This window comes from Camellia sinensis, chromosome 6 (genome assembly GCF_055761805.1).
Source record: "Camellia sinensis isolate YWXY chromosome 6, ASM5576180v1, whole genome shotgun sequence".
Lineage (NCBI taxonomy): Eukaryota > Viridiplantae > Streptophyta > Magnoliopsida > Ericales > Theaceae > Camellia > Camellia sinensis.
This window is the reverse complement of record NC_138966.1, coordinates 153,194,091-153,205,651: the sequence shown is the minus strand read 5'-3', so window position 1 is coordinate 153,205,651 and position 11,561 is coordinate 153,194,091.

The window sequence follows — 11,561 nt, the reverse complement described above, 5'->3', positions numbered from 1 at the left end:
GATGGTGAAATACCCCCATGGGAAGGGAGTAGCCATCGTTTTTGGAAATTCGTCAATCCATCCACCGCCAGAAGTATCTATGCCAGTCTTGGAAATTGAGCACGGTATGGAGGATGTGTTCATGTCGGGTTTTACCCTGGCTGAGGCCCAAGTCGTGCAGAACATCTTAGCTGTTAATGAGGGGGTGTATGTTAGCGCACAATCAGTATACCTCATGAACAAGCTTTAGCATATCCCCGGGATGGGATTGGGAAAGAGCGGCCGAAAGGGCGTTGCAGCGTTGGCCGAAGTGCCACACAACCCACACACCTTTGGCTTGGGTTATCTGCCCACCAAAGAGGATTGGATAAGGAAAGGTAAGGAGGTGGCTGGGAGAGCCAGAGCGAAGCAACGAGGAAGCCTTTTGAGCTAATGCACCGACCCATCTAGGGTACCCTAAACGGACGCTTTGTCCGGGAAGGGGAGGACTTTCCATTTTGTGGCTTCTCAGAGCCGTGGATAAACGAAGAGAAGCGTCATGTGCCAGGGTTTGAGATTTTCTTTGACCTACAGTTATCCGAGGATGACGTTGCCGAAGAGCAGATGAACCCATTAGCTGAGGCTGAGCAGAGTAAGAAAGTGGAGTCTGAGGACACCGAAAGTGAAATGGGGGTAGCGCTAGCGTGTCTACTTTTAGATCCTCCGATTGAACAGAAGTACTTTGGGGATAACTTCTCAGTATGCGTGATCGGGAATGAAACAGCTGCGGGCCTACCAGCAAACATTTTGGATGCATCTATCGCACCCTCTCTCATTTGGCAGTATGAAGAGGGATTTTTGTCAAGCAGCACAGGGTCAGGTAGTGAGCCGAAATCTGATTCCACCGAGTCTGTTGAGTCGGAATCAGGTTCCAGCTCGACTGAGTCTGAGTCCGGTATTCCAGGGGGTGATAACCCGGATACCACAGTCCTGTCCAGGTCATCTTTTTCTTTCTCTTTTGAGTTTGTTGTAACCAAAGAATCGAACGATTTAGATGTGCTTAATGAGAATGATGTGGCTATGGTTTCTGAGTACTTTTTTGTGCCCTTGATTTATTGCATTAACTCAGACTTTCAAAATGTTGATGAAAACACGAGGAAAAAATTCCTCCGGTTTTGCAACGCTTAATTGATCAAGAGCAGGAAAGATTTGTTAAGCCCTTAATGGATGAAATCACTACTATGAATATTGGTACTGAGGAGGACCCGCAGTTGGTCCAAATCGGGTCCACGTTGTCTTCGGAGGAACGCGAGCGCTTAGTCGCTTTATTAAAAGATTTCAAAGATGTTTTCGCGTGGTCCTACAAAGACATGCTTGGAATCGATCCTGAGATTGTACAGCACCGGATCCCTCTTCACCCCGAGGCCGGACCCGTTAAACAAAAACTTAGAAGGATCCGCCCGGACTAGGCTCTCAAGATTAAGGAAGAGGTCACCAAGCAAATTGACGCAGGTTTCCTGCTGGTATCCGAATACCCAACTTGGTTGGCCAACATCGTTCCGGTGCCGAAGAAGAATGGTAGGATCTGGGTATGTGTGGATTTCAGGGACTTGAATAGAGCTAGTCCGAAGGACGACTTCCCCTTACCGCATATCGATGAGTTAATGGACTTCACAGCGGGGCATGTTTTGCTTTCGTTCATGGATGGTTTCTCAGGCTATAATCAGATTGTAATGGCACCCGAGGACTGGGAGAAGACTACTTTCACCACCTCGTGAGGGACCTACTGCTACAGAGTGATGCCGTTTGGGTTGAAAAATGCTGGAGCTACATATCAACGGTCCGCAACCACAATATTGCATGACATGATCCACAAAGAGGTTGAGGTGTATGTGGACGACATGATTGTCAAGTCCAAAGAAAGGGAGGGCCACTACGCTGCCTTACAAAAGTTCTTCCAAAGGATCAGAGAATTTTGGTTGCAGCTGAATCCTCAAAAGTGTACGTTCGGTGTTACAGCAGGGAAAATGTTGGGGTTTCTGATTACACAGAGAGGTATCGAAGTCGACCCCTCTAAAATCAAGGCCATCTTAGAAATGCCACCACCAAGGACTGAAAAGAAGGTGCGAGGCTTTCTGGGTAAAGTGCAATTCATAAGACGGTTTATCTCAAAATTAACCTTGACTTGTGAACCGCTTTTTGGTCTCCTGAAGAAAGGAAAAAAATACCAATGGGACGGCCGATGCCAAGCTGCTTTTGAACAGATCAAGGAATACTTACAGAACCCACCCGTGTTGTCACCGCCCGAGCCGGGGAAACCGTTGATTTTGTATCTTTTAGTAACTGAGACTACCATGGGCTGCATGCTCGCACAAGAGTCTGAAGACAAGGTGGAGAGGGCTATCTACTATCTGAGTAAGAAGATGCTAGAGTATGAAACCCACTACACACCATTGGAAAAGGCTTGCTTAGCCTTGGTATGGGCTACCAAGAAGCTGCGGCACTACCTGTTAGCTCACTCTGTAGCGTTGGTTTCAAGATTAGATCCCATCAAATATCTCTTCGAGAAACCAGCACTTACGGGTAGACTAGCTCGTTGGTTGCTGTTGCTTTCCGAATTTGATCTAAAATATGTGACGCGCAAGTCAGTTAAGGAAAAAGTGGTAGCGGAGTCCTTAGCCGATCATCCAGTGGAAGGAGGTGAAGCAGTTGAGTACTTATTCCTAGATGAGGCCATTCTTCATATCGACGATGAATTTTGGACGATGTACTTTGATGGATCGTCAAACCAATACGGGTATGGGATAGGAGTGTTGCTGATAGCACCCGACAACTCCCGTATCCCTCTAGCATTCAAACTCCGGTTCAAAGTCTTGAACAACGAAGCAGAATATGAGGCATGCATTGCCGGTCTAGAAGCAGCCCTGGAATTAGGGGCAAAACGATTGGACGTCATCGGAGACTTGAACCTTGTTGTATCTCAAGCGAAAGGAGATCAGAAAGTCAAAGAAGAAAAGATGATTATGTATCACCAGACCTTGGACTCGTTAATTCCTCGGTTTGAGAAGTTAAACTTTGCTCATCTGTTAAGAGAGAACAACAGGTTCGCAGATTCACTAGCAACTCTATCTTCCATGATAGACATCCGGTTTGGGGTCCGGATGCGTCCAGTCATTATCGACCAGAAATTTGTGCCGGCTTACGAGTCGATTGCTGCTATAGATGAGGTTCAAGATGAGAACCCTTGGTATTACGATATTTGGAATTTCTTGGAGAATGAAGCATATCCACCAGGGGTAAATGCCAAGGATAAAAGGGCAATCAGAAGAATGGCCGTTCAGTTTATCATCTGCGGAGGTAAATTGTATAAGAGAGGTCATCTAGGAATGCATAAGCTGTGTGTTGAAGCTGAAGAATCAAAACGCCTGATGGAGGCCATCCATTGAGGGAAATGCGGTGCGCATATGAACGGGGTAATGCTAGCACGGAAAATTCTCAGACAAGGTTATTATTGGTCCACCATGGAGGAGGATTATATCGGCTTTGTTCGCCGATGCCACAAGTGTCAGATCCATGCAAACCGCATGAACATTCCGCCGTCGAAGCTGTACAATATGACTTCGCCATGGCCATTTTCAAATTGGGGAATCGATGTGATTGGGGCTGTCACTCCGAAAGGGTCGAATGGGCATGAGTTCATCCTAGTCGCGATAGATTATTTCACGAATTGGGTTGAGGCCCAATCTTATGCGGTGTTGAAGGCGTCGCATGTTGCAAAGTTTATCAGAAACAATATCATCTGTCGTTATGGGGTCCCAAACGAGGTCATTTCAGATAATGGTTCCCACTTCAAGAAGGAAGTGATTGGCTTGTTGGAGAAATACAACGTGGCTTTTCATAAGTCATCCAGATACCGGCCGCAAACCAATAGAGCGGTCGAGGCCGCCAACAAGAATATCAAGCACATACTGCAGAAGATGGTAGAAACCTACCGGGATTGGCCAGATAAGCTGCCGTTTGCTCTGTGGGGTTACCGGACGTCAATTCGAACTTCTACTGGGGCGACTCCGTATTCATTAGTTTATGGGATGGAGGCCGTTCTACCTATCGAGATTGAGGTTCCGTTTTTACGAGTGTTGGCTGAGTGCCAAATAGCCGAAGCAGATTGGCAGCAAAGCAGATTTGAAGAACTCACGCTCTTTGATGAGAAAAGACTGAAAGCACTGTACCATGTTTAAGGTTATCAGCGCAGAATTGCCAGGGCTTTCAACAAGAAAGTTAAGTCCAGGAATTTGAAAGAAGGAGATTTGGTGTTCAAGGATAACCGAGCTCCCATCCACGACCCTAAGGGCAAGTTCAGACCCAATTGGACTGGTCTTTACATCATCAAGTCTATCCGGTCAGGTGGAGCTGTGGTTCTGATGGACCTAGATGGCCTAGAGTTCTCACAGCCGATCAACATGGACAAGTTGAAGAAATATTACCCCTGAGAGGTTCGCTAGGCCGAAAACCCGAGAGGGCGACCTAGGCAAAAGTCAAAGTACAAAAAAATTTGAAATTATAAAAACTGAGCTCGCAAGGTTGAAAACCCGCAAAGGGCGGCCTTGGCAAAAGTTAGAGCGTAAAAGAAGAGTGAAAATACTCGAGTGAACCCGAGCCTGAACTACGTAAGGCTTGATTTCCATCTTTGGGATACGTAAGCAATTTCATCCTGAAGTTCAGCCATAAACTTTTTCCCGATCAACGTTGTCCATTTGATCATCTCGGCCATCTTTGTCTATTTAGCATTCAAGAGTTCGGTTATGATCTCCGGTGCAGTGCTTTTCAGACTAAGGGCAACTCTCCGTTGCTGTGCAGTGCCGCGGTGCTATTCAGACTAGGGGCAACTTTCCAGTTGCTAGGATCCGAGGTTGTGCATCTCAGTGACAGATTTCAGGCGTGTCCAGCTCTGATCCATATCGAAAATGGTTTTGAAAAGTTTTAATAAAAGTTGACTTTGTTCAAAATAAATATTTTTTTACAACTTAGACCATTTTTGGACCAAAGCGAAAAAATTTTAGTACTCATAACCTTTAATTTCATTGATTTCAATACAGAGTTCTCCTGCTCTTGCATACAAATTGAAGTTGCTTTTTATTACATTCATAAAGAAAACTTGAAAGTACTAATAAAGCAATAAATCCGGGGCATAGATAAGTCAGATGTTCCTACGCCCCCTTCCAGAGCTGGTCGAAGCCTCAGATGCCAAAGTGGGCCCTTCCTGTGCCTCTTCATTGAGCCAATCCAAGCACTCATCAGACAAAGTGCAACTGAAAGTGGGAGCGGGGACCAGGAGCTCCCTAGTCCTCCATGCTATGACATACCGGGAAAGCTGTGCACCTCGAGCTGGGAATGCAACAGGGTACTGTATCCCCTCTGGCGGGCAAGTCTTATCATGTCCGAACTGGCGCCGGAGCCGGAACGGAAAATAGAAGACACAGTGTGTCATGCCAATCAATTGAATCCCAGGTTGACGAGTCATGTTATATCTCATTGCCGGCAGATTGAGCCAAGGGCAGCGCCAAGCGATGCGGTTTGCAGACAAACTGCACATCTAGTTGTACCACCACCCCTCATACAGGGCATCGACCAGACGTTGTCGAAAAAAGTAGCCGCGAGCTAAGTATGCTGGGCAAGACTCCACAATCTGTAACTTGTCCACCAACCACACCTGGGGAGGAATGAAAAATGAGAGAACAAAGAATAGAGAGATGTACGATGAGAGAAAGGTAAGAAAAGGGTTTTGTGAGAAAAACCGAGCCTGAGGGCCGAGTGATGTAAGCAATACATATGTGAGATTGGGTGGAAAACATTACCTGCAATAGTAGTGGGCTCCCCGCAAGCCTAGCCGTCTCCCGACGATGAAAAACGTCTAAGCCCGTCAATGTCTTAACCAATGTCATGGCAATGCAGTTATTGCCCTCCTTCAAATCTTAGGCAACCTCGATCAACCGGACACTGAATCTACCGAAGCCTGGGGCAAACAAGAAATGAGATAACAAGCATTTGGTTTTTAATTCAATTATGCTGGGGAAGTAGAAGTAAATGGGGTGCAATATCACTCTACGAGACTGACAATAAAAGTAGACTATGCAAGAAAACAATTATAAAAAGTGTAATTAGTCCCTAAAAATATTTCATTTGCGGTAAAATGTGTAATTTGTCTCTCTTTCAATATTGTTAAAACGTTCTCAAGTGATCCTCATATGATATATGATCATTTTTTGTCTAATTTTTTAATAGTGTGTAGCATAATGGATTTATTTATACACATGCGGAAATCATAGAACTTAATTATAGTAAATGAAATATTAAGAACCAAACTAAAATTCAAATAAAAAGTGTAATTTATGAAAAATAAAAAAATAAAATTAAAAAGAACATGTTAAACTTATAGTTGGGTTAAAAAAAAACACACACACATACGTTGGCCATTTGATCATTTTATAAAATTAATCTAACTTGGGCTTAAACTGCTATAAATTGACTTACTTGGAGAGACAATTTGATTTATTTTGGAATTCTAAATTCGGCCCATCAGTAAATCTATATAATACTATTTTTTAAAATGTGTCAAAATGTTTAAAAGATATATTTTGTATCAATGACTAAGATTAATTTTCAAATTTATACTAAGATCAAGATTTCTTTAATTCTCATTCACCTACCTTCTTTTTTCCCCTTTTTAATTCATTCGCTCACTCTCTCTCTCTCTCTCTCCACCTTCCTCCCTCATTCCTTTTTATTTTTTTATTTTTCTCTTTTTTTTAATTTGTCTTCCTATTTTTTTATTTTTTTATTTTTCCTTTTTGTTCACCTATTTTAAGGCACGGGCATACACTATTAATTTCATCTAGAGTGATTGAGTCTCATGGGCCATATTATTTGCTTGAGATAAGTAACTCGCAATAAATCAGGCCTGTTTACTCATATTTATGAATGAATTTTTTTTAAAGTATTTACCCATGTTTTTAAAGTATTTACCCATGTTTTGATAATAAAAAAAATTTAAGAGTGTTTAAATAATGATTATTTGGTATTAATAACACTACAACAAAAACATGTTTTAGTGGCACTACACTAGTGGCATATTTTTAGAAAATGTCACAAAAAATGATATTTAGTGGCACGTTTTTGAAAAATGCCACAAAACGACAAACATAAAAGGCTCTAGTGACATTTCAATGAACAAGTGTCACAAAACTACAACAAAAAGATACTATAGTGGCACTACACTAGTGGCATATTTTTAGAAAATGCCACAAAAATGATATTTAGTGGCACGTTTTTGAAAAATGCCACAAAACGACAAACATAAAAGGCTCTAGTGACATTTCAATGAACAAGTGTCACAACACTACAACAAAAACATATTTTAGTGATACCATACTAGTGGCATGTTCTTAAAAAATGTCACAAAAAGAATATTTGGTGGCATTTTTTAGAAAAATGTCATAGAGCCACAAACATACAAGGCTCTAGTGGCATTTCAATTAAAAAAAGTGTCACTTCACTACAACAAAAATGTCACTACAAAAACTTTTTATGAATATTTGCAATGGCATTTTTTTAAAAATGTTAGGACACTAAGTAGGTGCAAATTACTTTTTATGGCACTTGGGTGAAAAGTGTCATAAACAAATATTTTATAGCATTTTGAGAAATGTCACTAAGCCAAAAACTTTGCTTATAATGACATTTTTGAAAAAATAAAAAATGCCAATATATTTTCTAAATTTTTAAAATGCAGTAAATGATTAAAAATAAATGAATTAAACTCAATATACACTACAGGAAAAAGCATATTCGGCGACTAAATTTCCTGACCAAAAAAATTTGGTCGCTGAAAGTATAGCTTTTAGCTACCAAAATAGCATTAGTTGCCAAAAGTAAAGCTTTTTGGCGACTAAACAATTTTAGTAGCCAAAAGTCTACAATTGGCGACTAAAACTAAGTTTGGTCACTGATTATATGGTTTTTAGTGACTAAAAAATTTTTAGTAGCCCAAAGTAAAGCTTTTTGGCGACTAAAAAAATTTTAGTAGCCAAAAGTCTACAATTGGCGGCTAAAAAATAAGTTTAGTCGCCAAAAGTGGTCATTTTTAGCGGGGGAGAACTAAAATCCTAAGGCGGGAATAAAATTTTTTGGTGACCAAAATTTTGGTAGCTGAAAGTGCATCTTTGGCGATCAAATCCGATTTTGGTCAACAAAAGTTAAGTTTTTTAGCAACTAAAAAACAATTAGTAGCCAAAAGTATAGGATTGGCGACTAAAAAATATTTTTAGTTGCAAAAGTGGTCTTTTTTTTTATTTTGGTAGTAAATAGTTTATTTTACATAAATTATGTTCAATAAAATAATTATGTTTATACATATACTTTTATATTAATATAGATGTATGTACTATATAAATAATATATGTTGCATATATAATCATGTGGTGCTATAGAGGTGTAGTGGGAAGAGTGTGGTGTATAAGGTTTATGGTGCGGAAGGTTGGCGGTTCGAGTCTCCGCAAAAGCGGATCAAATTGTTCTACAACGAACTATCGTCATGAATGGCACTTGATAGCGTCACGAATAGTGCCTACCATGACATTAAAGTGTCATTGAAAGGTTTTAGTCTTGATGGTGTAATGACACTTACAAGTGTCACTAACTCTTTGTTTAATGGCGCTTGATAGTGCCACAAATAATATCTACCATGACATTAAAATGTCATTGAAAGTTTTCAGCCATGATGGTGCAGTGGCACTTGCAAGTATCTACCGTGGCACTCGTATCTACCGTGGCACCGATAGAAGTGGCACTTGTTCAAAATGCCACAAGACCAAAAAATGTCATTAGAAAAATAGTTTTGTGGCACTTTCAAATGTCACTAAACTAAGAAAATGTTGTAGTGTAATGATATTGAAAAATTTATTAAAATGAGAAATGATTTGAAAATTTTATTTTTGTTTGTAAGTTTTAATTTATTTATGTTAGTTTGTATTCAAATATATGTAAGAAATGTAAGAGCATCTCCGAGGGAGAAAGCAAAAGGGCCATATGAGGTGTTTTTACTAGTGAAGCTGGTTTTTTCTTTCTCCAACAAGCTATGCATCATAAAAGGCATTTTGCTCATTTTTATTTTCGCTCTCCGAATCTAACTAGCCTCCATTACTAGGCGAAAAGGTTTTCCTACTGTTTTGAAGACTCTATTTCTGTTTACTCCCTCAATCAATATTTGTTGCATCTTTGCTTATTTCAGCCCATTGTTATTTTTCAAAAATATTATTGTAAATGTCACGTCAACATTAGAGGCATAAATAACATATCATAAAAATATTATTTTTTTATTTATGTTTGTAGTATTTTTTTTAAAAAAAAAAATAGTTAAGTTAGTTTGATTAATTAGTTAGGGTAAATTATTAATAGGTCTTACTTTTAGGACTTATTACCCATTAAATTCTATTAATAAATTTATCAATTGATAAATGAAAAATCTAAAAAAATCTCAAAATATTGATTTGTGATTATAATTTAATTTTAAATAACAAATAACAATTTCAATCAAACAATCAATAACAAATCAACACAACGATTTAATCTAAATTTAAAATATATATATATATATAAAGCAATTAAACTTCTCCAATTATGATTAAAAAAAACAAAAGTCAAAATCACAAAATAATTCATTAAAAAAATAAAATAAAAAAACATTACACGCAAAAATTCATAACTACGTTTAATTTTTTAAGTACCTCAAATATTTTTCATTTGAAAATTTTGATAAGTTGGGTAAGTATATTCGAAATAATATGTGTTACTAATTTAGCAGTCAACTTGAAAGACAAATGACACAATTACTTTTCTAAGACCCTTGAAAGCGACAGAGATTTGTCTTTATATGGTTCCATTCATCAGTTGGCTTGGCTTTAACCCAATTCATAAAATTTTTAACATTTTCTAAAGACGTGAGCAATAACTTGAGTGACGACACCATAAAGACAATACGACAAGGCCATGCCTGTTTTAAATCCTTAAACATCAATTTTTAACTATTTTCAGTCTTTGTCTTTAAATTGTTATACTAATATCCTCTAATTTTGCCCGAATTGTGTAGCACCAGTTGTTATTTGGAATAATGTTATAAAAATATAAAATTTATATATTAATTAATAATGTGAATTAATATGTACTTCTCATTTTGGGTTTTTTTAGAAACTAGTTAATTTAAAATTGTGAACTTCTTTACTTTAAAATTGTAATAGACAGTCTCCATTATACTATGTAAAGATTTAAAATAATTCTTTCTAAATATAAAATAGTAATAAATTTTCATAATTTTTTTACAACTTTTAAATAATATAATGGAGATCCTCCATTATAATCATGTAATGGTGAGGATGAATTTTTAACTTTTTACGAAAAAACATTCAAAAAAATAGAAAAAATAGTTAATTTTTTGTTAATGACCTTTTAACTAATGTAATACCCATAAAATGAATTTATTAACAAGATTTGGATTATATTTTCTACAAAATGTGACATTTTTACATTCATGCCATTGAAAGAGAAACTAATAAATGAGGTTGGAGTTATTGGTAAAGGTTCGTTTGGGCATAACATTTTTAGTTTTTTTTTTTTTTTTTTTGACTGTTTTAGTTTTGTTAAAAAAATTTGTTTGAGATAAATTTTTAATTTCTTTGTAATTTTGTGAAAGAAAAAAAAATAAAATAATTATAATTTAAATATAATATATTATTTTATTAATTTTTTAATTTATTTTATCTGTTGATAAGTTAAATTAATCCCAACCATATTGTTAAATAAAAGCATACATTCGGTGATTTTTACTTTAGACTTGCTATGTGCCCTCCCAAGCAAGTGATTTTGGAAGGTCAAACACAAAGTTAAAACCACTAAAAAAAAATTCTGGCGTTGTCACTATCAATCATTATGATTTCATTTGGCAAGAGTTTTTTTTTTTTAAAATTATTTTAATCACAAAAAATAAAATAAATTATTTTAATCATAAAAGATAAAATATGTTATTTTAATCATAATAAATAAAATATTACATCTAATTCATAATCATTACATTTTTTTCTTACAAAAAAAATTAAAAAGTCAATCCACTAGCCAAACGGAGGCTATATATGTTATTAGTGGATACTATCCCATCCTTATATAGGCGGTTCTAACAAACAAACAAACAAAAAAAAAAAAAAAAAAAAATAGTATGGTTATCAAATTCTCTATACTTTATCTCCCAAACTTTTTGTCACTGGAGAACAAATTAAAATCTTTGTAGCGTGAATTAAATAGTAGCACTCATCACCCAAGCGTTATTCCATTACTAGAACGTTTGAGTTTTTGATTAGAGATATGTGATTTATTCATATGATCATTAAATTTAAATTTAAAAGTCTAGAATTTGTCCAAATTCTTGTGTGATTAGTCCAAGTTTGAATTAATTTGGCTTAAGGTGAAGTCCTATTGAGTCACATCTAGTGTGTCATTGCTGTGCGTGAAGCACAGCAGTGATTGTTGTGCGATCCGTAATATTCATTTCGGGTTTT